Below are 24732 nucleotides of genomic sequence, written 5' to 3' on the forward strand. Positions count from 1 at the left end.
ATAACTCTGTGATCTATAATTCATGATATCATAAAAACTCAAACTTGAAGGGATTTTAGAGGGAATTAATTGGACCTTTTTACCTCAGGTATGAATTTTGACTATAGCATCCTTTACAGACAAGCTATAACTCCTCTGCTTGAATACTTTAGATGAGAAGTGCTCAGGACCTAACATGGGGTCTATTTCTTTTTAAAGTCTTTGACTATTAAACATTTTTTTTAAATATTGAGTGAAAATAGTTCTTACAGCTTTTTGGTATTACACCTAGTTCTGTACTTTGCATTTATACGGAATGAATGTGATGTTCTCTTGGACATGACAGCTGTTAATTGTTAATTGAAGGTTGTTACAATACCATACTAAAATATTTTCCTTCTAAGCCTAAACATCCCTTGTTCCTTCAATGGTTTCTCAGAGGACAGTTTCTACAACCTTCACCATACTAATAGATCTCCTTTGGAGTCTGAGAAAACTCATGGTTCACCATATATGGACAGACCTGCAGAGAACATAATGTGAATAAGACCTCTCTTGTTCTAGATACTAGACTTTCATTTTAATGCAACTTGACGTTGTATTTTTTTCTATAGGAATGCCACATTGTTTGGTTAGTTTAATTTTGAATTTGAAATGAAATGAGTTTAAGCATTATAATGTAAATTACCTATGTCAAAATGGGAACTCTTAAAAAAGTTTTTTTTTTTTAAATTTTGGTAATGATATGGATCTCATGGAATATCAAATATATGATTCTAAGTTTAACATAATATATTATTAACTAAAATAACTTGAATGTGTTCATCATTATATTGTGATAGAGTGTTTAAAAATAAGCAAACAAAAACAAAACTTAATTTGAATTCAGATCATATGGGTTCAAATACTACTTTTGTGATTTGCTATCTGTGAACCTTGGCAATGTAATTCTTGGACCACAGTTTCTCCACATACACAACAAAGAGTAAACCACTGAGGGTTGAAACCTTTTCAGGGAAGTGAACCTAATTTGTATGAGGAGAGCAAATTGCTCCTACCACACAGGTGAATGGCCCAAGTGGCACGCTGGTTCCTGTAGACTCTTCAAAGACTGGGATGAAAGTCTGATGACCTCTTTTCTCTATCAGTTCTAAATCTATGATGATGTGATAAATCAGGAAATCAGTGGGAATATTCTCAAGCATTCAATACCAGAAGCTTTCTTAGAACATGTGGCCCCTGGGATCATCATATGTCTATCCACATGGTATTCTTATAGGTATAGGCTGAAGTGAGTCAGAAGGTCTCTAAGTCTTTTTAGTCCAGTGGATCTCATGCAATACCAAAAAAAAATATGATTGTAAATTTAATGTTATTAACTGAAAACTTGGCTGTATTCACTGTGATATTGTAATACAGCATAAAAGCAACAAGTTTAATATGAATTCCAATAATCAAAAAAGTCCAATCTAAGGAAACACACACGTGTTTATACATACATATACACATGCACGTAAACCTAAACATATGTGTAAATGTATTTGCATAGCATATATGTTAATACATACATGGCCTGGCTATATTTTTGGTTGTGTATTGAATATTCATGTCCTATGTTGTTAGTAATGATATGACATTCCAAAACAATCAGCTTTAAAAAAAATTAAACTTATTTCATTTGAGATTCTCTGTTCTGTTCCCAAGCTGGTATAACTATATAATATAGATAACTATATAATAGAGAAACTTACATTCAAGTGATGATAAAACATAAGTAAATAGAGGGAAAGATAGAAAAATGAATAGAAAGATAGAAAATTAGATAGATTTCTAATAATCTTAGCCTTCAGAAATCTGTCGCATGATTCACAAAGTTTACTAAATAAAGAATTTCTGGGTAAATTTAATGAGTCATGTTTATATAATTTTAAAGTAAAAGGCTAAATATCTTTTCAGGAATGGTAATGATTGCCTTCTAACTAGTATTCAAATTCAGTTTGTATACTTATTTATTAATGTTTGTTGAAAGCCAATTTAAATATAAGTAACATCAAAATTTAAACTGTGGAGTAAAACAGAAGTTAGTTTAATAGGTAAAAAGTTTTTGTAATTGTTTTTTGTTGTTCTAATAATCAATAATTAACACAATTGGAAACATGTTTTAGTTAGTTAATATCACAATATAGAGATGACTATTTACCTCCGAATCTGGAACTTTTTTGCATACATAATTTCCAGTGTTTTCATTAGGTATTAATAATGTTTATGGGCAGTTGGATAAAACTCCTAATTGGAGCACAAGCACCAAAAAAAAGCAACACAAAAAACAATTTCATCTAAGAAGTGTTATAATCTGTTCTACTTGGATGTCTCTTAAACTGGTGAAGAAATTACTGAGCAAATATATTTGATATAGACATTTAAGGATAATTTATATAATAAAGTATACATTTACAAACATAAGTACATGTGTACATTGATACAATAAACATAATTTGTACAATGTACCATAACTATAATCCTTTTCTCTTTACCATTACTTTTCTTAGCCTGAGTTACTAAAATAAATTTATTTAATAGGTTTCTCCACCTGGAGAAACTTTCTTTAAGTTTATTCATCCTTAATTTAGTTGGATCAATTATCTTTTAAACCCAGCACCTTTACTGTAACACAGTTCCTTCAAAATAATCATTGGTGACTAGCAATTTTTGCACCAAATTAAAATTTCTCATATGGACCTCCAAAATACCTCATATGTCTGTCTTATCCTCTCTTGCTTCTTTAATTTCTGACACATGTCTTTCCCAGAATAGTTTGCTAGCCTCTATACTCGTGTTCCTAAGACTGATCTTCTTTGGTTCATATCCCTACTTGCATGCTTCATTGGGAACTATGGTCCTGTGAGTTTCACTTTCAAATTGAGGATGTTAATGGAATCCTTGATAAAGGATAAGATCAGATAAAAATTAAACAAATATAATACCCTGTAGGAAAAAATAACAATAACATTATTTCTCTGAAGGGAAATGATGTCCTACTAATCTATTAGAATGTTTGGAGAAAGTAAATATGTACATGAGCAGTTTATCCTCAGGTGTTTGCTACTTTAATTCACCTTAATTGAACAAGCATTTATTTAGTTCTTACTATATGTGGCAAGAACTATAACTGGAGCTAAGTACATACAATTAAAAAAGTTAATAGTAACTATATTTAAGAAATTTATATGCTACTGGGTAGCTATGCATATAGATATAGCTTTTGAAACCACAGGAGTTGATGAGATGTTCATGGGGCAGAAGAAAGAGAAAAGAAAGATTTAAGAATTGCATGTTGGACAGAATGAATGCATAGTGGGTATGAGATCAAGGATTATCCAGAAAACAGGATGTTCTGACAGGAATGAGAAAAACAAGGAAAGAAATGATACTCAGAAATGATACTATACAAGAGGAGGGTGTAGGGACACAGATTATGGGGTGTTTAAGGAGGAAGGTTGAGAAAGGATATGTGTTTCAACAGTTAGAGAGACATACTATAGCAAGGCACCTTGAGAAGACAGAATATGTTAATCAAGTCAAAGCAGGAATACCACCTTTATCATCATCTCACATCTGAATCTGATAGGATCAGTCCAGTCAATAGTCCATAATAATAGCAAACATTTTAATACCTAGCACTGTGCTGAGTGATAGGGATAAAAAACAAAAAACAAAAAACTATAGTCCCTGTACTCAAGAAGCTTATGACATAATGAGGGAAAACAACACATAAAAAAGAATCTGAAAAGCAAAGAGGAGCATGGTGGAGTGACAGTGGTAACTACCTAATGAGAGGGTAGCCAAGTTAATCAGAAACGTAGCCCCACAAGTGAAGATAGGTGAGAAATGTGAGATATTTTAGAGATCTCTCAAATGGAGGTTTGGAGTTCATGACTTCATCCATTAATCTGAGATTCTGAAAGTATTAAAGAAGTGAAACACCAAGGCTGATGAAATCTTATAGGATGATGAAGTTATCACAATAATAATCTTCTTGACAGAGGATAGTGATGATCAAGATGATGAAAGCAAGTACCTTGGAAATAAGAGTGCCTCACAAACCACCAGACCTGCTTCTAGCCCTGTTTTCACTGCAATCACTGAAAAGTCGTTTTACAGAAGGGACTCACTTTCCACATTACTAAACGACAACTGCTGACCATCTACTTTCTGGTGAGAAGATATGTAGATGGGCCCTGGGAGTAGAAATACTTTCTAAACTGGCATTTTAATTTCTGACCTAAGGTTTATAGCAATCACTCAGGAAAACAACTCTTATAGAGAGGGGGCTAGTCATCCCCACTAACTCCCATCCCACTACCACCCACAGGGCAAGCAAGCCAGCCTAATAAATGTAGCAAGGCACCCTGACAGAATGAAAGAAAGCAGCTTGTGCCAAGCAAGTCAAACTACTGACACTGACATCACCTTAACATTCATTTCCCCTCAGACCCTTAAGGGAACAGCTCAGGACACTGAATGCAGAAACCTTGGGAATAGCAATGCTTTTACCCTAGGCTTAGATATCATCCTTTGAAACAATCCCTATGGAGATGGAACCTTACAACTACTCCTGAAGGTGATACAGTAATATCTGTTCAAAGCCCCCAGAACAAAGTTCTCAATGCTAATGTCCTTGATGCTATCAAATGTTGCAGTATCAAAAAAAGATATCATTTTATCTGTGTAAATGGCAATAAAGAAACGGGATTAATATCTGCTCTGGCATTTGCACCCTAAGCACTGTCGAGATTTCCAATTCAACTTGCAGCTAAAATGTTCCAAAAGTGTTTTCTTCCACATAAGAATGTGACCTCCTAAAAAGCAGGGGCTGTATTATTCCTCTATGTATATCCTCAGCATTTAAACGAATACTTTGCTCATGGATGGAATATACTAAATGCTTCATTCATTCATTCATAATTATATACCACATAAGTTCAAAAACACTGTGTAGTCTGAATTTTAAAAGTCATGCTATAAGAAAATAGAAAAGAAAAGTTTAAATAATTTTCATAGGCAAGATGAGCAGGTGAATTTGTAATCAAATATTATATCGAGGTCATCCCAAAATACAATAGAAAATTTTACTTGCAGAAAATATAAAAAATGCACCACATAAACAAATGAAGACACCTAGGATGAGAAGGGGAATTGTTGATTGGGGGGAAACAAAAACTAAACAAAATTTTGCAACAAATACACATGATAAGGAGGCTGGTTTGCTTGGAAGTCAGGAGGACCCAAGTTCAACTATAATTTCTGATACTACTAACTGTGCAATCCTGATCAAGTCACTTAACCCTGGTTGCCTCAGTTCCTCATCTGTAAAATTGGTTGGAGAAATGGCAAGTTACTCCAATATCTCTGCTAAGATCCAAAGGGGGTCATGGAGAGTGAGACATGCCTGAAAACAATTCAACAGCAACAAGAACAAACATATGATAAGGATCTGATGTCAAAGATAGATAGGGAACTAGCATAATTCTATAACTCTATGAGATCATCTGCCATTCTACAGTGGCTAAATAGTCAAAGGAAACAAATAGTTCTCAAAAGAATTAATAACTATTAAAAATCATATGAAGTCCTTGTTCCAAACCACTAGAAGAGGTTTAAAAACCAAAACAAATCTGAAGTTGTGATCTCATATCCAGAAGCAGTTAAGAGATAACAACAGATAACAATGACATGTGAAAAGATATGTACCTCAGTGCAATTTTGGAGAATTATGAATTGGTCTGAGCAATCAGACTAATATGATCTGCGAATTCCTTCACTTGACACTTTGTGCTTCTATTCCTAATCAATTATTCCCTCTTTTCTTTCTTTGGTCAGACTTTTCATTATGAATTCATTCATTAATTCATTATGAATTAAATTATTTTTTTCTATTCTCAGGAATAGTTCTGCTGTACAGATATTAATTTTACTTTGCCATTCTTATTTTTCCTTTAAACTACTCAGTAACATCATATTGGTATTTCCCCACTCTCTTGGGAATCGAACATCCTCTGCCTTTTCAGGTGTTGATTCATTTTTCTTTGTCCTATAATAATCTTTCATGGATATGGATCATCTAACTGATCTGGAAGCCATGTATTCCCTTTTCCGATTATGCTCAAGATCTACAGTTTTATTCCTCTTGAGATCTTTGGTAATTTTAGCCTTTCTTTCTCTTTATTCTCCCCTATTGCTCACTTTCTTCCTCTTTTCTCTATTGAAAGTGGTTTTTCAGCACCCTAGACTGTAAAGTTATCTTTTACTTCTTCCATAATTGGAAATTCATTTATTGTCAGTTTCAATCTCTGTCTGAAGTAACAAGTAATAATAATAATAATAAATAACAAAAATAATAGTTCACAATTATATTGTTTTTAATATGTTCTGGGCACTCTTCCAAGCACTTCAAAATTATTAATCATCTGATTTGCTCTTCATAACAACTTTGTGAAATAGGTGTTATTATTGTCTCCATTTTCAGAAAAGGAAAATGAGATAAACAGTGGTTAAGTGACTTTGCTCAGGGTGCCCCAGTAAATGTCTGAGGCTGAATTTTAACTCAGGTCTTCTTGACTTCAGACCTGGCACTCTATTCATTAGGACACCTAACCCTTGTTCAATGAAGCAGTGAGTGCTGAGTGAGTGGTTAAGGGGTAGAGATTTACATTCTTTGCCATTATTTCAACATATTCTTACTTCATTATGATTCTTGGTATTCTAATATGTGGAAAAAATTGGAATCTCTTTATCTCTTGTGCATAACTCTTATTTTGGACAGGTTTAAGAAGGTGTGAGGATTAGAGGAAAGAAATCACTGCCTAGTCCTCTATCTCTTTAGTCATATGATCCAGTAGTCAATGAACTCTCATTTTTTTCAAACTCCGTAAATATATAATTTTGTGTCTTAAATAACATTGATATTTTATTTATTGTTATTTATAATCATATGATAACTTTTCAGGAGTTAAGGAGGTTCATATTGATTAAGAGACTGGCCCAAGTCAGTCAAGCTATTAATTTGAAGATATATTTCTTCCTCGACCTCCCATATGACTCTGAGAGTATTGTCTTGTAACAAAGACTTTTTTCCAATACATTATTTATTTATTTTTACCCTTCTTTTCTTTTTAAATTTTGAGTTTTTTTATTCTCTTCTCCCTCCCAGCCACTGAAAACGTAAACAGTATGATATTAATGTGGTTGAAATCATGCAAAAGATTTTTATATTAAATATATCAAAAACTTAATAAAGAAACAAAGAAAATGATATTTCAATTCACACTTAGAGTTCACTGGTTCTCTCTCTGGAGAGAGAAAGCATTTTTGATAATGAGCTCTTTGTAATTATATTGGATCACTGTATTGATCAGAATAAGCAAGTCTTTTATAATGCTCATTGTTACAACATTGCTTTTACTGTGCACAGTGTTCTCCAGGTTTTCCTCACTTCACTTTTTCTTCAGTTCATGTAGGTCTTGCCAACTCTCTCAATAATGACAAGGTTCTTAGAAGTTATGTGTATCATTTTCCAATATAGGCATGTAAACAGTTTAGCTTTTTTTTTTTGAGATCCTTATGACTACTCTTTCATTTTAACCTTTTTATGTTTCTCTTCAATATTGTGTTTTAATGTCAAATATTCTATGCAACTCTAGTCTCTTTATCAGGATTGTTTGGAAGTCCCTTATTTAATTACATATCCATTTTCCCCCAAAGACTTGTACTAAATTTTTCTGGGTAGGTTTTTCTTGGTTCTAATCTAACTCCTTTGACTCCTAGAGTGTCATATTCCAAATCTTTCACTGCTTTTATGTGGAAGCTGTTAAATCTTGTGTGATCCTGACGATGGCTTCACAATTATTTGAATTGTTTCTTTCTGCCTGCTTATAATATTTTCTCCTTGACCAGGGAGTTCTGGAATTTGAATGAAATATTTTGGGGAGTTTTCATGTGGGAATCTCCTTTAGGAGATATTCAGAGGATTCTTTCATACAGTATTTTACTCTCTGCATCTGTGATATTAGGGCAGTTTTCTTTGTTAATTTCTTGAAATATGATGTCTAGGCTCTTTTATTAATCATGACTTTTAGGTAGACTAATAATTCTTGCATTACCTTTCTTTACTGATATTTATTGTTCCATTGGGGTATTTCATATTTTTTTTCATTATTTTGACTTTGTTTTATTGTTTCTTATTGTTTCATATGAGACATGAGTTATTGCCTTCCATTTGCCTAAGTCCAATTTTCAAGGAATTATTTTCTTTACCAAGCTTGTGTATTTTTTTTTTTAATTTGGCAAATTCTGCTTTTAAAGAGTTCTTAATTTCTGTGAATTTTTGTGTCACATACCATTTGGCCACTTCTTTGTTTAATGAGTCATTTTCTTCAATGTTTTTTTTTCTTTTACCAAGCTGTTAATTCTATTTTCATAACTTACTTGTATCACTTTCATTTCTCACCCTTCCCCTCAATTTGAGGCTTTACTTGTATCTATTTTCACACTGTTGTCTTCTAAGTTAATATCTTCATCTTCATTGCCACTGTAGTAGCTTTCTTATGGTGATAGTCTTCTTTTTTGGTCATTTGCTCATTTTTCCAGCCTATTTCTTAGCTTTGAACTTCATTTTAAAGTCGTGCTTTGCTCGCCTGGGTATGGGGAGGCACTCTGCCAAGCTTCAGGTTTTTCATGATACTATGTTCAGAGCTCCTTCTAGGAGTCTGCAGTTTTTTAATGCTTTCACTTGGTGTTATCCTGGGATAGCTGTGGGCAGTGCTCTCCTAATCTATGTTTTGGTCTTTACTCAAGAATATCTCCTGCTCCTTTGCAGCTGCAAGTACTTGTGCTCTCCTTTCCCCTGAAACTATGACCAAATCCCCTGCTCTCCTGTACGCACAAATGCTAGTGCTTCTCTTTAGTATAGAACTCTGGTCAGGGTCTCTGCTTCGCTGTGACCAATCTCAAGTGATCTCTATCCTAGAACTGTAACCCAGAACTGTTTATGGGCAAAGAAATTACTAATCAGTACCATCTGCACCCAGTACTAGCAAAGGGTCCCTTGTAGCATCTTTCTGAGCAATTGGCCAACCCTGTTACTGTATTGGCTGAGAGCTCAAGCTACTAATGTTGCTGCTGCTGTCCCAGCTGCCTCCGAGGCCCTCTGCTGGTGCTCCTTACATGCTTCGGAGATGCACCTACCCCAGTGTTGCACACCTCTTCTGTGAACCTCCAGAGTTGTGCTTAACTAAAAAAAGTCTCCCTACTACCTTTCATTGGATCTGCAATTCCAAAATTTTATTTGAGGAATTATTTTTAAAGTTTGAGGAATAATGTTGGCATAATTCAAGCTGAATACTGGCCTGTACTCTCTTATCTTGGGTCTAACAAAGTTTTTTAAAGAAAAAAAGAAAAAAAAAAAGAACAGTATACCAAAGGAAAAAAAAAAGAAAACAAACAACTCCATCTCAGAGTACATGCAATATTTCATAACCATAATCCCCTAATTTTTTAATCTGTGGAGTGTTGCATTTCATAAATACTTCTACTGTCTCTGTCTTGATCACTAATTTTTCTAGCTTCAATATCAGTTTTTTAAAGTAAATTTCATCAACATTCTTATAATTACAAGTATTGTTTTGTTAGGTCTGATTGTTTAATTCTGTATTGGTTCATGTAAGTCTTTTTTTTTTTAATTTTATTCCTTCATATTATCATCTCTTCCAGCACTGTGTTACTGTATTATATTCATGCAGCAACTTGTGTTTTGCCATTGACAAAGGGATATCTAATCTTTTTCCTGTTTCTTGCTATGACAAAAAGTGATGCTATAAATATTTGGTGATATATCTATATAAAAATATGAAGATATTTTTGTCATACACCTCCTTTTTTCACATAATTCCAAAAGACATTCTAGAATGGTTCAATCAAAAACAAATAAAAAAACAAATAACAATAAGTCTTTTAGTTTCTCACATGGCCCTCATAATCCTTAGACATCTTTTCATAAATGTCTATGTTGGATTTAAGTGGGAGGCAGAGTCAGAATGGTGGAGAAACAGCACAGACTAGATGCGTGTTGAAACCTCTGAACTCTTTTGATTTTCATTTGTGTCATTATTCATCATTTGGACCAGTCTTTTTTATTAATTAATCAATCAGTTATTCAATTAATTAACTGATTGATTAATTAATTAATTAATTTTTAGTTTTCCGTATTCAGTTCCAAAAGATTTTGTGTTCCAAATTTTCTCCCCATTTCTCCTCACCACCCACCTGAAGACAGCATGCATTCTGATAACATCTTACCCAATTTGCCACTCCATTGTTTCATATGCCTCTCTTCTCTTATACCTTTGCCTTCTCTTTTATTGTGTGGCAGATTTCTATACCCCATTGCCAGTGTGTCTTATTTCCCATTTGCATCTAAAAACAATTTTTTACATTCATTTTTAAAAGTGTGAGTTCCAACTTCTCTCCCTTCCTCCCTCGCTACCCATGCCCCATTGAGAAGGCAAGGAATTTGATATAGGTTATACCTGTGTAGTCATGCAAAACACTTCCATGAGAGTCATGTTATAAAAGACATACCATATTTCCCTCCATTCTATCCTGTCCCCACTCCTCCAATTGTCTGTTTTTACCCTGCACCCCCTTAGAGGTGTTTACTTTTAATTAGCCCTTCCTCTCCTTTGCTTCTATTATTATGTCCCTACTCCCCACTTTTCTCCTAGATTTTCATGCCAAATTGAGTGTGCATGTTATTCCATCCTTAAGCCAAATATGATGACCATAAGGTTCACTCTTTCCCTTTCACCTCCCCCATATTCCCCTCCATTTTGAAAGCTTTTTCTTGCCTCTTTCATGTGAGAGAGAATTTACCCCCATCTATTTCTCCCTTTCTGCTTCTCTAAAAACATTCCTCCCTCATTCCTTAATTTTACTTTAAGACGTCCTTTCATATTCAACTCACCCTCTGCCCTCTGCCTCTCTGTCTCTCTTTCTCTCTCTGCCTGTTTCTCTCTCTATCTCTTTCACTGTCTCTCTTTCTCTCCATGTATATATATATATATATATATATATATATATATATATATATATATATATATATATATATATATATATATATATATATATATATATATATATGATTTAGTAAGTGTCTTTTGATTTCTCTTTCCTGTTTTACTTTTCATGCTTCTCCTGATGCTTTTGAGAGTGAAACTTTCTATTCAGCTCTGGTTTTTCATCAAGAACGCTTAGGAGTCCTCTATTTCATTGAATGACCATTTTTTCTCCTGAAGTATTATACTCACTTTTGCTGGACAGGAGATTCTTGGCTTTAATCTTAGCTTCTTTGATTTCTGGATTATCATATTTCAAGCCCTCTAATTCCATAATGTAGAAGCTGCTAGATCTTGTGTTATCCTGATTGTATTTCCACAATACTCGAATTTTTTCTTTCTGACTGCTTGCAATATTTTCTCCTTGACCTGAGAACTCTAGAATTTGGGTACAATATTCCTAGAAATTTTCCTTTTTGGGATCTCTTTCAGGAGGTGATCAATGAAATCTTTCCATATCCATTTTACCCTCTGGAGAATATCAGAACAATTTTCCTTGAAAGTTTCATGAAAGATAATGTCTAGACTCTTTTTTTCTTGATCATGGCTTTCAGGTAGTGCAATAATTTTTAAATGGTCTCTCATGGACCTATTTTACAGGCCAGTTTTTTTCCAGTGGGATATTTCACAATGTCTTCTATTTTTTCATTATTTTATTTTAGTTTTATAATGTATTGATTTCTCATAATTTTATTAGCTTCCATCTGCTCCATTCTAATTTTAAAGGAATTAATTTCTTCAGTGAGTTTTTGGACCTCCTTTTCCATCATGGCAATTGTGCTTTTTAAGGCATTCTTCTTCTCATTTCCTTTTTGGATCTCTTTTATCATTTGGGTTAGTTTATTTTTTAAGGTGTTATTTTCTTCATCATTTTTGGTTCCCCTTAGCAAGCAGTTAACTCAATTTTCATGATCTTACATCACTCTCATTTCTCTTCCTATTTTTTGTTCTACCTCTCTTACTTGATTTTCAAAATCCTTTTTGAGCTCTTCTATGATCTGAGACCAATTCATATTTTCTTGAAGCTTTGAACGTAGGAACTTTGACTTTGTTGTGTCCTTCTGATTGTACATTTGTATCTTCCTGGGCAGCAAAATGAGATTCTATGAACCGATTCTTTTCCTTTTTTTGCTCATTTCCCCAGCCAATTAATTGACTTTTAAACTCTTTGTTAAAGTAGTTCTCTGTTTCCAGTGGGGGTTGAGGGTGGACTGTCAGCCACTGGATCCTCCCATAGTCTGTGGGCCTAGATCTCCAGAAATAGTCCTTGCCCCTGACCAGGCTGCTGCTGTGATTTCCTGGGTTTCTCTGCCCCCTCCGCTGCCTTGGGGCTGCGGCTGGACCACATTACTCTCTTATACAGGTGTGACAGGTATTTTTTTTTTCTATTGACCTTCCAAATTGCCCTTGTTGTTTTGGAGTTGTGAAGTCTGGAAACTGCCACAAATACCCTTGATTCAGTCCCCCCAAGGCCTGCTCAGGTCCTATCTGTGCTCCCAGTCCAGTGTGATTGATGCTTCCTGGCAACCTTCCAATTTGTCTTGGATTGGAGTTTTGCTTCACTCCATCATTCTGTGGATTCTGAAGCTCCAGAATTTATTTAATTATTTTTACAGGTGTTTTTCTGGGTTTGTGGGTAGAGTTGTAGTATGTCTCTGCTTTTACTCTACCATCTTGGCTCCACTTGGGTCAATCTTCCATGTGGTTCTTAATAATTTCTAATTATTCTTTTGTGAATTATTATTAATATCTTTTATTCATCCATCTCTTAAGAAATAGTTCTATTTCCTAAGTATTTGTTAGTCCCCTATACATTTCATATGCTAGACCATTATTAGACATAATTTATTCAAATATTTCTTCCAGTCTAGTCTTCCTTTCTTCCTGAGCTTCATAGATTTTATTTCAGTAAATGGAAAACAGTGTTGATGATGAGAAGGTCATGCAATGCTCAAATCTTCAGCAGTAAATGACCATTGCTGTTGCTGTTTCCATCTCCATTCCTTCTTAGGACTCCCTGCCAAGTCTAGTAGCTTGAGCCTACTCTAGCATTAAAACCATGCAGAATTATGAGCGTGTCCTCTTTTGGCACATTGAGGATAAGGGTCTCTAAAAACTTCATAAAATATTTCTTTGACCTCATCAGAGTTCATCAAGGTGAGTGAATAGGCACTGATGATTGTGGCATGGCCTTTTCCTGAAAGTAGCAATCACATTGTCATGAGCCTATCATTCACTCCTTTTGGCAGGCATATTGGCTTGCTGGCTAGATTAGTTTTGAATGCAAAACCTATGCAAACTTCATGGTACTCCCCTTCACTGTGGCCACTCCAGAAAAATGTGTATCCTGCTCTGACTTCAGTAAGCTGGCCTTCATTTGCTAGCCTTGTTTCACTCAAAGCTACTATTTGGATGCCATACCTGTTGAGTTCTCTTGCAACAAGAGTAGTTCATCTTTGAGTTCTACTCGATTTTGTGTTGTCTACAAATGCGCATTTTTTCATGTGCCAATTGGTGAGTGGAATCATTTTTGCAGATGTTTTTGTACATTTAGTACATTTTTGTGTGTGTGTTTCAATGGCAGAGTGGGATTCCCTGCCTGCTGTGGTAATCAGGTCAGAGTTGGGTAAGCAGATTACCTTTAGTTCCTTCTTCACACCAGGAGCTGAGAAATAAAACTTCATGGATGCACCCTTGCAGCAAACATTGGCATCTAATAGACTCTGTGATTGTAAGGAAAAGAGACAGACAAGATGTAACAGTGACAAAGGCAATGTCGTGTACAGTGCTGGAGTGATCATAGACTTATCCTTTCCAAGCTAAGTATTCATATTCATCAAAAGCGCTACTCCCCAAGGCGAAATAACTACCAGAAGAATTAATGTCAATGAATTAGAGCTCTTTTCTGATCATGAACAGTTTGTTGCTAACTTGGAGGGAAAATTAAGCCAACACACAATTGACAACAGTGGAACAGAAAAGGAGTCTCAGCTATCAGAGATTCGGTGTACAGCAGTGCATTTGCTCACCTGAGTCAGAACGCTTGCACAAACCAAGACTGGCTTGATGAAAATGATGGGGAAATCCAGAAGCTGATGAAAAATGAGAACTCCACAGGATTTACCAGCAAGATAGCTCACCCATCTCTAAGAAGGCAGCATTTAATTCCATCAAAAGCAAATCACAAGCAAAACTTAGAGAGATGCAGGTTTCCTGGCTCAGTAAGAAGGTAGATGAAATTTAGTTTTAGGCTGACAGTAACAATCCAAAGTGCTTTTATGATTCTCTGAAAGCTATTTATGGACCAAAACCTATGGTGCATCACAACTACTCAGTGTTGTTGGAGCCACATTGATTAGTGATAAGGAGATGATCCTAGAGAGATAGGTTGAACACTTCCATAGTGTTCTCAACAGACCATCATCAATCAATGCTGAGGCAATTGACCGTTTACCTCAGATTGAAGTCAGTCCCTCCTTAGGTGAACTTCCAACTGAAGAAGGGGTTTGGAGAGCCATTAGACTCCTTTCATGTAGCAAAGCACCCGGATGTAATTCTAATGAAGCTGAGATTTACAAGGTAGGGGGACCATTGCTCATACAAAAGCTGATTGAAATTTTCCAGGTTATATGGCAAGAGGAGGTTACCCCCAGGGGTTCAAGGATGACTCTATTGTCCAACTCTATAAAGGTAAAGGGAATAGATTGTCTTGTGACAATCACAGGAGCATCTCTTAGTCATTGCTGGCAAAATTCTTGCTACAGTCCTCTTTAATAGGCTGATCCTTCACCTGGAAGATAGTCATCTACCTGAGAGTCATTATTGCTTTAGAAAGTGCTGAGGAACAGTCTATATGGTGTTTGCTGCCGACAACTCCAGGAGAAATGCCAAGAGCAGAACAGAAGTCTGTACACAGTGTTTGTAGATCTGACCAAGGACTTTGACACTGTTAGTCGTGAGGGCTCATGGAAAATTATGTCAAAATTTGTTGCCTGGAGATGTTCATCAATATTGTATGTCAATTTTATGATGACACATTTGTCCAGGTTCTGGGTAATGAACAATGCTCTCATGCCTTCACAGTCACCAATGGAGTGAAACAGGGTTGTGTGCTGGCTCCCATGCTTTTTAGCATGATATTTTCAGCCATATTGTCAAATACTTTCAATGAGGATGAACATATCCTCAAGATCAATTACCATACTGATGGCAAGTTCTTCAATTTGAAAATGCTACAACCCAAGACCAAAGTGGAGGGATGTTGGTGCATAGTTCTTTGTTTGCAGATGATTGTGCTCTTAATGCAACCTCTGAAGCTGAGATGCAACAAAATATGGATCAATTCTCTGCTACCTAGGCGAATTTTGGCCTAATAATTAACATAAAAAAAAAAAAAACAACACAGGGACTCCATCAGCCACTACCATACCATCCATATATGGAACTACTGGTTACAACAAATAGAGAAGTTTTGAATGCTGTGGATAAGTTCACTTACCTTGGTAGTGTACTTTCCAGGAATGTATGCATTGACAATGAGGTTGATGCATGTATTGCCAGAGCTAGCTCAGTGTTTGTGAGGCTCTGAAGAAAGGTTTGAGAGAGAAGAGGTATTAGACTGACTACCAAACTGAAGGTCTACAGAGCCATTGTGCTGACCTCATTGTTATATGCTTGTGCAACATGAACAGTCTACCAGCGCCATGTCAAGAAACTGAATTGCTTCCATTTGAATTGTCTTAGGAAAATTCTGAGGATCACCTGGCAGGATAAGTTAGCAGACACTGAAGTCCTGTCTTGAGCTTAACTGCCAAGTATTCAATCTATGCTTCAGAGAGTGCAAATTGGAGGGGCTGGCCACGTTATTGGAATGCAAAATGTACACTTGCTAAAAAAGACTATTTTATGGAGAACTTGCATGGGAAAAGTGATCACATGGTGGTCAGAAGAAGCAATATAAGGACACTCTCAAGGTCTCTCTCAAGAACTTTGGATTTGATTGTGAGACATAGGAGAGACTAGAACAGGACCCCTCAGCACGGCATGCCCACATCAGAAAAGGTCCTGTGCTGTATGGGCAAAGCAGAAATGAAATAGCACAAAGGAAACATAGGATATGCAGATTTGGAGTATTCACCCCAAATGTTCACACGGACTATCTGTGCCCAATCTGTGCCAGAGCATTCCAAACTCATGTTGGCCTGATCAGCCACAGTCATTCTGAGAGCTCATATTGGCCTGATCAGCCACAGCCAAACACACTGAATCTTCACTTTTTCATGGTGATACCATTTTGGTCCTCCTCAAGAACAAAGGACAACAACCAACCAACCGGATTTTATTTGCACAATAATTTTTCAGTATCAGCTAACCAACTAAAATGATCTATTTCACTTTCTGTTATCTCTTTTTTCCATTGTTTATTTATTAATTTTACTATTAACTGTAATTGTAAAGGACACTACCACCCTGTTTCCTCCATTAGAAAATTCTCATATTTGCATAATTTATAGGTTTGTAACACATCTCAGAATTTAATATAAAATGCTTGTCTAATTTTCTTTTGGGGGGAAATTAAACTGATTGCCAGTTTTCCCAACAGTTCTTGTCAAAAACGGAGTTCCTCCTCAAGAAACTGATGTTCTCAGCTTTAGTGAAACACTGACTTATTCAGTCATATTGTTTCCACTTCTTGATTGGCAAGCTTGCCCCACTGATCTACTTTACTATTTTTAAATGGTTTTAAATATTTTGATGACTTCTGCTTTGTAATATTATTAGAAACTGAAAGTGTTCTTTTCCTTTTCACTTCTGTTTGTTCTGTTATAATGTCCCTTGATATGCTATACTTTTTTCTTCTCCAAATCAATTTTGTTATGATTTTTTCCTAGCCTGATAAAATTCCTCCTTGGTAGATTGATTGGTTTAGCATTAAATCTGGAAATTAATTAGGTGATATCATCATTTTTATTTTACTAGATCATCAATTTACAAATTCTCTTAACATTGTTTTCTGCAGAGAGGATGCATCTGCTAAATCATAAGCAGGCCACTCCTTCTGGAGTTGGGCAGTTATTTTCATTTGGACCATACAATGTTTCATTTCATTGCCATAAGCTATAATCTAAAATTAAATTCTTAGAAAACTCTTTTATCATTCTAAGCTATCATGAGTGTTTAATAGTGCTTCAAAATGTTCTTATAAACTTCATGAGGGTGAATGAGATGAGTGAAAAAGTCAAATCATGAGAAAGTTAGGCAAATTATAAAAGGAAATGGTGGAGCAAAGTCAACATTTGCATATTATTGGCTCTCTCACCCCAAACGGAAGAGAGAATTATTTGGCCAGAAATGGGACAGCTGCACAGATAAACAGTTGTCTGCCAGGCCTTTAAACTCTCTGTCATGACAGGCCATTGTTCTAAAATAATAAGATGGCAAGAAGGTATTGAGTATAATTTGATACCAGTTAGATGCACAGTGGAAAGAGTGTTGATTAGAGACAAGACACCAAGGTTTTAATCCTGGCTGCTCTTTCCCGTATTATAAGCTTATAACTTTAGGTCTTTTAAAATGAATATTTATTTTGATTTCATAAATATAAAGCTGGGTTTTATTTTAAAAAAACATTACAGAACCAAGTGGTCTTAAAATGTATATAGTCAAGATTTATGGCTGCAGCGGACACATGGATTTGATACATAAATGTAAATCTTTGGCTTTAATTTACTTCAGAATATCTTGCTTATCACACTGAGAATGCCCAACCAAAAAGTCACTGTTCTTAACTTTTTTGGAGGCACTTGGTATTTCCAGACCTTTTTCATATCAGTTAATATTTGAAACTGTTCTCTGTATGTGGTGGGCCAAGAAATAAGCATAGGAAAATCTTGTCCAAATAAATTAATTAGATTATTTTTCCCCCAAAGAAGATTCAACTCTTAGTTTTTGGTGCAATACTCTCTTGCTTCCATACCTGTCATCATGATTCACAATCATATTATCTTTCTATATTCTTATACAAAGCAGTGATACCTGATGGATGGATCAAAATGGAAGGTACACATATATAATTAAATAATTTAAACCTCTCATGATCAGATTGAAAATTTACAAAAATTGTAGCACCAGTTAGACCAAGGAAGGCACATAGACCAAGGAAGATGCACTAGGGAACTGTTTTCACCATTTTATTTCACTGATATTTTGAGAGACAGTTATTTTCTAATATCCGATATTTTTTGGGAAAAAAAAAATTCCCTAAGTCTACAGACTTGAGCAACTGAAGTAGGCACTGCAAGAAGAAATCAGTCTGAAGCCTGAAATTGTATAGAAAATTCTTGATGTTACTTATAATGTATACTGGATACTTTTATTAGCAAGAAGGATAACAAAGTATGGTAGAAACAATGAAGTCTTGACTGTAGCTAGCTATGTGATCTTACATGGTGTTAGTTTCTGCATCTTTAAAAGAAGAAGGTTGCAGTCTATGCTCTTTAAAATCACTTATAATTCTGATTCTATTTTGATGGTATTTAAGATCACAAATGAATCACGAAGTATTGAAGCATCAGCAAATATGGATTTTTAACATAAACATGTCAAAATTTTTATTGATGAAAAAGAAAAAATCAATGAAATATTTAAACTTATAGAAAAGAGAGCAGAAGGAATTTAAAAAGAGGACATAAGGAAGCTATATGATGTTGTTAATATTGTTTTAAATTTGATTCATACATTTAAACAAATAAACAAATTTTGCATATTAGAAATTCATGGTTTCATATGTAATCCTTTTTTTCTATTCTTTTGTAATGAAGATTAATTTTTGTCAATATTTCATAATTAAAAGAAAATTTCAAAATACCTTTATATATTTTACTTTTTTACTAGTAACTAAGTGGATGTTAAAGGGTAAATAAATACAATAGAGATTTTAAAAATAATATTAATAAATGGTTTTACTCTGACTACTCTAAATAACTGATAAACTGTCAATATTTTAAAAAATGAATAATATCCTGTGCTATATACTAGCTAATGATTGGTATCTTCCTTACTTCATGGGATAAAAGGATTAAGCTTTCATTTCTTAATACTATTGAATGACTTAAAATGTTCAATTACTTTATATTAGAGGAAAATCAAAATTTCCTAGATTGTTGAAGAAAAAAGTTTATATAAATATAAATTGTAAGAAATTTTGAGGACTACATTGGTCTTCACAATAGAATAAAAGTCACCCTCACCTAAGTGGATTTTACTGTAAAATATAAGCCTACTTGTACAAAAGCTTGTAAACTCTTATAAGCTCCTCATTAACTCCAGAAAATCTTATCTCCATTTTGTAGGTTTTAAAGTCATTTTCAACAGATTCAATTTCCTGATCAATATCCTACCATTTGTTATTATACTCATGTGCCCTTTCAAAGTCATAGATAATTTTTCTTCCACCTTCTGACCCTTGTCTTCAATATGTTGCCTGGAATAGATAAAGTGAGAAGAAATGATCTCACCCTTTGTTTGTCTTTGTAATTTCACAGAGTTATATTTCATTTAAATAGCTTTGGCATCATTTCTTGGGGAATCCATTAGTCATTCTGGGCAAAGGAAAACAAGACAGAAATCCCCTAAAGTCAAATTGATGGGAGTTGTTGCAAGCAAAAATTTACCAGTTGTCTTTAAACAATTAGGCTTTTATAGGGCATTTCCTAGAAGAGGTGCCCTGAAAAATGCCAGTATTTTCCTTTGAAGTAGTGACTTTTGAACATATAGTGTATTTTTTTAGGCAGAGGAGTATTTACATTCAGATTTACAAGTATAAATCTCAAGGTTTCTCAAGATAAGTCATCTACAACTCAACATTCTCACTTTTGATTGGGACCCCATTGAAAATCTTGGCTTTATAGACCTCTAACAATATTTTTCAAGTAACACAGGTACTGGTGAAAGGCCAGTGTGGAAACATGGAAACTCTTCTGTTATTCACAAGCTAATTGCACGAGTACCAGAAGTAAAAGGAAGAAAAATGCCTCATCTAACTGACAGGACTATTCAAGTTCTTTAATAAAAGACACAGTAAAAAAAAATGAAATACATGGAAACTGCTTTCGCTATGTCCCTTACCTTTCCACTGAACATTTCAGAATCATTAACAAATAAGTATATGGAGTAGTTTCCATTGAGCTTTGAAAGTCAAAATTTCAAATGAACACTAAAAACAGCCCTACAGTGAACTGCCTTGAATTACATTTATAGTAGCAAAATAGCTTCACAGTTACTGCTCATTAACATGCAAAATAAACTTATTTATCTACTTCTTAGTTTCTTTTATTCTAAATATTTGCTTATCCAAATTGCTCCCATGAGTTGGGATATTTTTAAAAATTGAATATCCAATACACTAAAAAAATAATACTCTCTTCTCCCAGTTATATGTCAATCCAATATTCTGTTGTCTCAGGTCATTCAAACTGACTTAGGGATTAGAGGTTTTCGTTACCCAATCAGATGATCCAGTAATATTTAGAGAAATAGGCCATTAATTGGGTGCATAATAACACATACATAGGGATAAGATGTCTGCAGGCATGAGGAAGAGAGAAAGGGAAAGGGAAAAGAATACATCTCAACCATAGTCACTAGAAAGACAAGGACATGACCTGTTTATACCTCCCTGGGGAACAAGTTGCATTTGGGACAATGGACCTCAGGTGTGATACCTTCAGATCATAATAGACTTAGAATAGAATTGATGATTCTGTGATGGGTACCTTCTAGACCTGATGGTCTAACACCACTGGTTTTTTGAATGGGAAGAGAATTCAGTAGCCATCTACCTTATTCCATTTCCAAAAACTAGAATCCTTCACTCTCATAAATCCAAAATACGATCATGAAGTGTCAGTTTCTTCTTGAAGACCTCCACTAATGAAGAATCCACCAATGTCAAAAGAATGTGTTAATATATAAAGCATTTTGCATACATTTAAGTGCTAGATAAATGTTAGCAGCTATCATCATCATAATCATTATCTTCTCATTGCCTTTTATCAATATCTTTATCAATAATTTTAAAATATGGCTGTGAAAAAGTTGCTTTCTGGAAAAGCTTGGGATCCCAAGATGAGGTTTTGTTTTTTTTTTTTTTGTAGATTCTTAAAAGTAATCCAGCCTGCTCTCCTCCTCCTGTTCAGCTCTAAGCTGAACTTTTTGTTCATTTGCACTCTTTTCTCAAGATTCAAAGCATTGTACAAACTATTTAAGACAGGTGATCATTCTGACACCTTTCATTTTTGTGAGAGCAACAGTCAATGTTTCAAGAATCACTTAAACCTACAATAGAACAGTATCAATTGTATTAAAGTGAAAGGATAGTCTGATTGAAAATGAAAAAAAAAACCCTAAGAACTGACAAAGTATTACTTGAAAACATCCTAATACATCTTCAGGAAAAAAAGCAATGATCTTTTGACGGAATTAGGTGATAGAGAAGTTGTTAGTGATTCTTTTTCAAAGCAGCTTCAGCTTTTTAAAGTTGGAATAACAAGGAGAAGACCATTTTAAAAACAGCATCTGAACATTGCTATGTATAAAACACATTTATTAAAGGCAAAATCATGTAAAACTGGAATTTTCAAAATTTAGAGGGGAAAGGTAATTTTACTATAGATTAAAAGAATTGTAAGATATAATTTATATGTTAAGGCTGTATCTGAAATCACTGTCAAGATAAGTCCAAGTAAGCCTGTAAAAACTGGGAATCTGCATGAGATTATGCAACATAAAACATATTTTGATATATGTTTCACCTTCATTGGGCCTAGAAGTATTGTACCCAGTGAGGGAATGTTGAAATCTGATAAATGTATGTTGTTCTTAGAAGCTGAATTGCTAAAGAATTATAGAAATTCCCAAATGGAGCAATGCATGTTATAAGCTTGTACCATAAAATCATGAAATGTTAAGAAATTTTTACATTAATGGAGATAAACATGATTTAATGGTATGAAAACTCATTTGATTTAAACCCCCACAGAAAACATTTGTAGCAGAATCAAGACTACAGTTAGAAAAAAAAATGGGCTGTTCCTAAAAGAAAGATTTTTCTATCCAATAGGATATATGGTTTCATATGATGAATTAATGAACATATACCTAACTCTTGTGAACTGAATGCTAAGTCACATAAAAGAAGTGATTATTTGAGTGAATCCAATTACATCACATATTATAAGTTTTTATAGATATTAAAATGCCATTAGTTTTTTTTTTTATATGTCAGTAAGTTTAAATATTTTACTTTTCTCTAACTAATTCACATACCACTCTACATATTTTTGGACAATTACTATGAGGTATTTAGCTAAATGCATGTCAAAATCTGGTCAAAGACATTCTTCTTACAACAATTTAACTACAAAAATATGATTCTTGTCCTTGGCTCGCTCATGTAAAGCTACAGCACGTGCAACTACATTTAGACTGGACCTGCCATATTCTTATATTAACACTTTGTAATCTGCTATTGTTTTCATCTTTTGTACATACCTTTTAAAATTATAAGTTATTTAGTGGATTCCCTGTGTATCCTCATCAGTTTCTTCAAGCATATTCCATCTTTTATTTTCATCATATTTGTTCCTCTTTCCATCTTGGTAATTTCATTTTTGTTTCCAATTGTTATTAGACTGACTTCACCTAAAGAATTTTAGCATATGGCATCATGCCCCATTTTCTTCTAAACTCATTGAAATCAGATCACCCAAATAGAGGTTATGTCAGACTATATTCATCTGAGATTATGCCTTCCTTTTAGTTCAGTGTAGGGTTGCCATGATCTTGAACCATAGCCTATGACAAGGGAAAATGATTCATACAAGAGGGTCAATGTCTGTAGACGGTGCATAAGATTGGTTTCTCATTTCTGGTGTGACAAGCAAGGAGATGCATGGATTGACTAGGAAAAAGTTTCCAGTGAGAAAGAAATCAGACATGAAGTGCTACTCAGTAAGTGAGAAGGGAATGTCTAGAGCAAATTTGACCTGTTCCAAACAAGCAAGCAAACAAAGCAAAAACCAGGGCCAGAGAAATAGTTTTGTTTTGTTTTGCTTTTGCTGCATTATGTAATTAGTGATAACTGGAGCTTTGACCTATGAAGCATTTCTCTAACATTTGTAAAAAGTAAATTTGATAATTTATATTGACATCATTAGAGAGTCAGTGAGATTGAAAATGAGTTTAGGAAGGATTTATAGAAGAGAGAATAACCTATGGCATTATCATGTCACTGAAGGGAAAGTTATAACTAATATGTTCATTTGTTTGTTTGATTTTTGCCACTACAAACCTAGTCTGATACTCTCCTCACCCCCTTAAAATATGTGTGGCTTCATTATATTATGCATTTATTTTATGAAGCAGGGCTTCAAAGCATCCTGGGATCTGGGATTGGAAAGGAGGAGGAGAGAAGTGGTGAATAAAAATAGAAATGAAAAAAGGATGCATAAACTGTTTTATATTAATATATAGAAGAAAAATAAAAGATGTTCAAAAATTTAAACAGAATATTTTTTATCCTTAGTGAAAATTTGCACATAATTAAAATTAGAGTTTTATGGTTAATTATGCAATTCTCTTTTCATTTGCACCTGAAAATGTTTGATTTTATTGGAAATCATTAAATTCACAATAAAATATTTTTTAAAAAAAATTATTGTCTGAAAACAAGCTGATAGTGAACCTAATCATGTGATTATGTTTAACAATACTTGTAGTTCCATTGGTAAAAAAGGTCTAGTGTGATTAGGAGATGGTAACAAAAAAGCTCACCTTTAATCAAGTTGTCTTCAGATAGCAAATGAAGAACTTTACACTGGAAGTCAGAAATTCTGGGCTCTATCTTACTCTATATCTTATTGAATATCTGGGAGACACCATGGTTATCATCTAATTCAGTCCTCCAGTGAGAAAACCGAGGAGCAGAAATGTTGAGAGACTGGACAAAGGATATAAATAACAAGAAAGAGAACCAAGTTTTGAGTTCATATCATTTAAATTCTAATCCATTACCCTTTCTCCTATACTGGATAATTCCCAATTTATCTTTCTGGTATTTAGTTCATATATACTTATATGTGTGTATGTATATAAATATATGCCTATATACATATATACATACTTACACTCACCAGGATGACCTTTTAAAGAGTCCTATTGACTGAATGGGCATTACCTCACTTTAAGTGAGTACCTGAAAAGGCCTTAGCCTAAAAGGCCAAGGTTTCCCCATTGCACCCTGGGCCATCTCTAGTCATCCTAATGAATATCTGTTCACTGGATCCAGATGGCTCATTCAAAACAAAGCCTACATTTTCTATTGTTTGGTCGTTTCAGTCATGTCCAATGCTTTGTCATCCCATTTCTTGGCAAAGATACTGGAGTGGTTTGTCATTTCCTTCCCCAGCTCATTTTACAAATGGAGAAAGTGAGGCAAACAGGGTTAAATGACATGCCAAGGGTCACACACCAATAAATATCTGCGGCCAAATTTGAACTCTGGTCTTCCTGACTTTATGTCTGATAC

This window comes from Notamacropus eugenii, chromosome 2, assembly GCF_028372415.1.
Source record: "Notamacropus eugenii isolate mMacEug1 chromosome 2, mMacEug1.pri_v2, whole genome shotgun sequence".
Taxonomy (NCBI): domain Eukaryota; kingdom Metazoa; phylum Chordata; class Mammalia; order Diprotodontia; family Macropodidae; genus Notamacropus; species Notamacropus eugenii.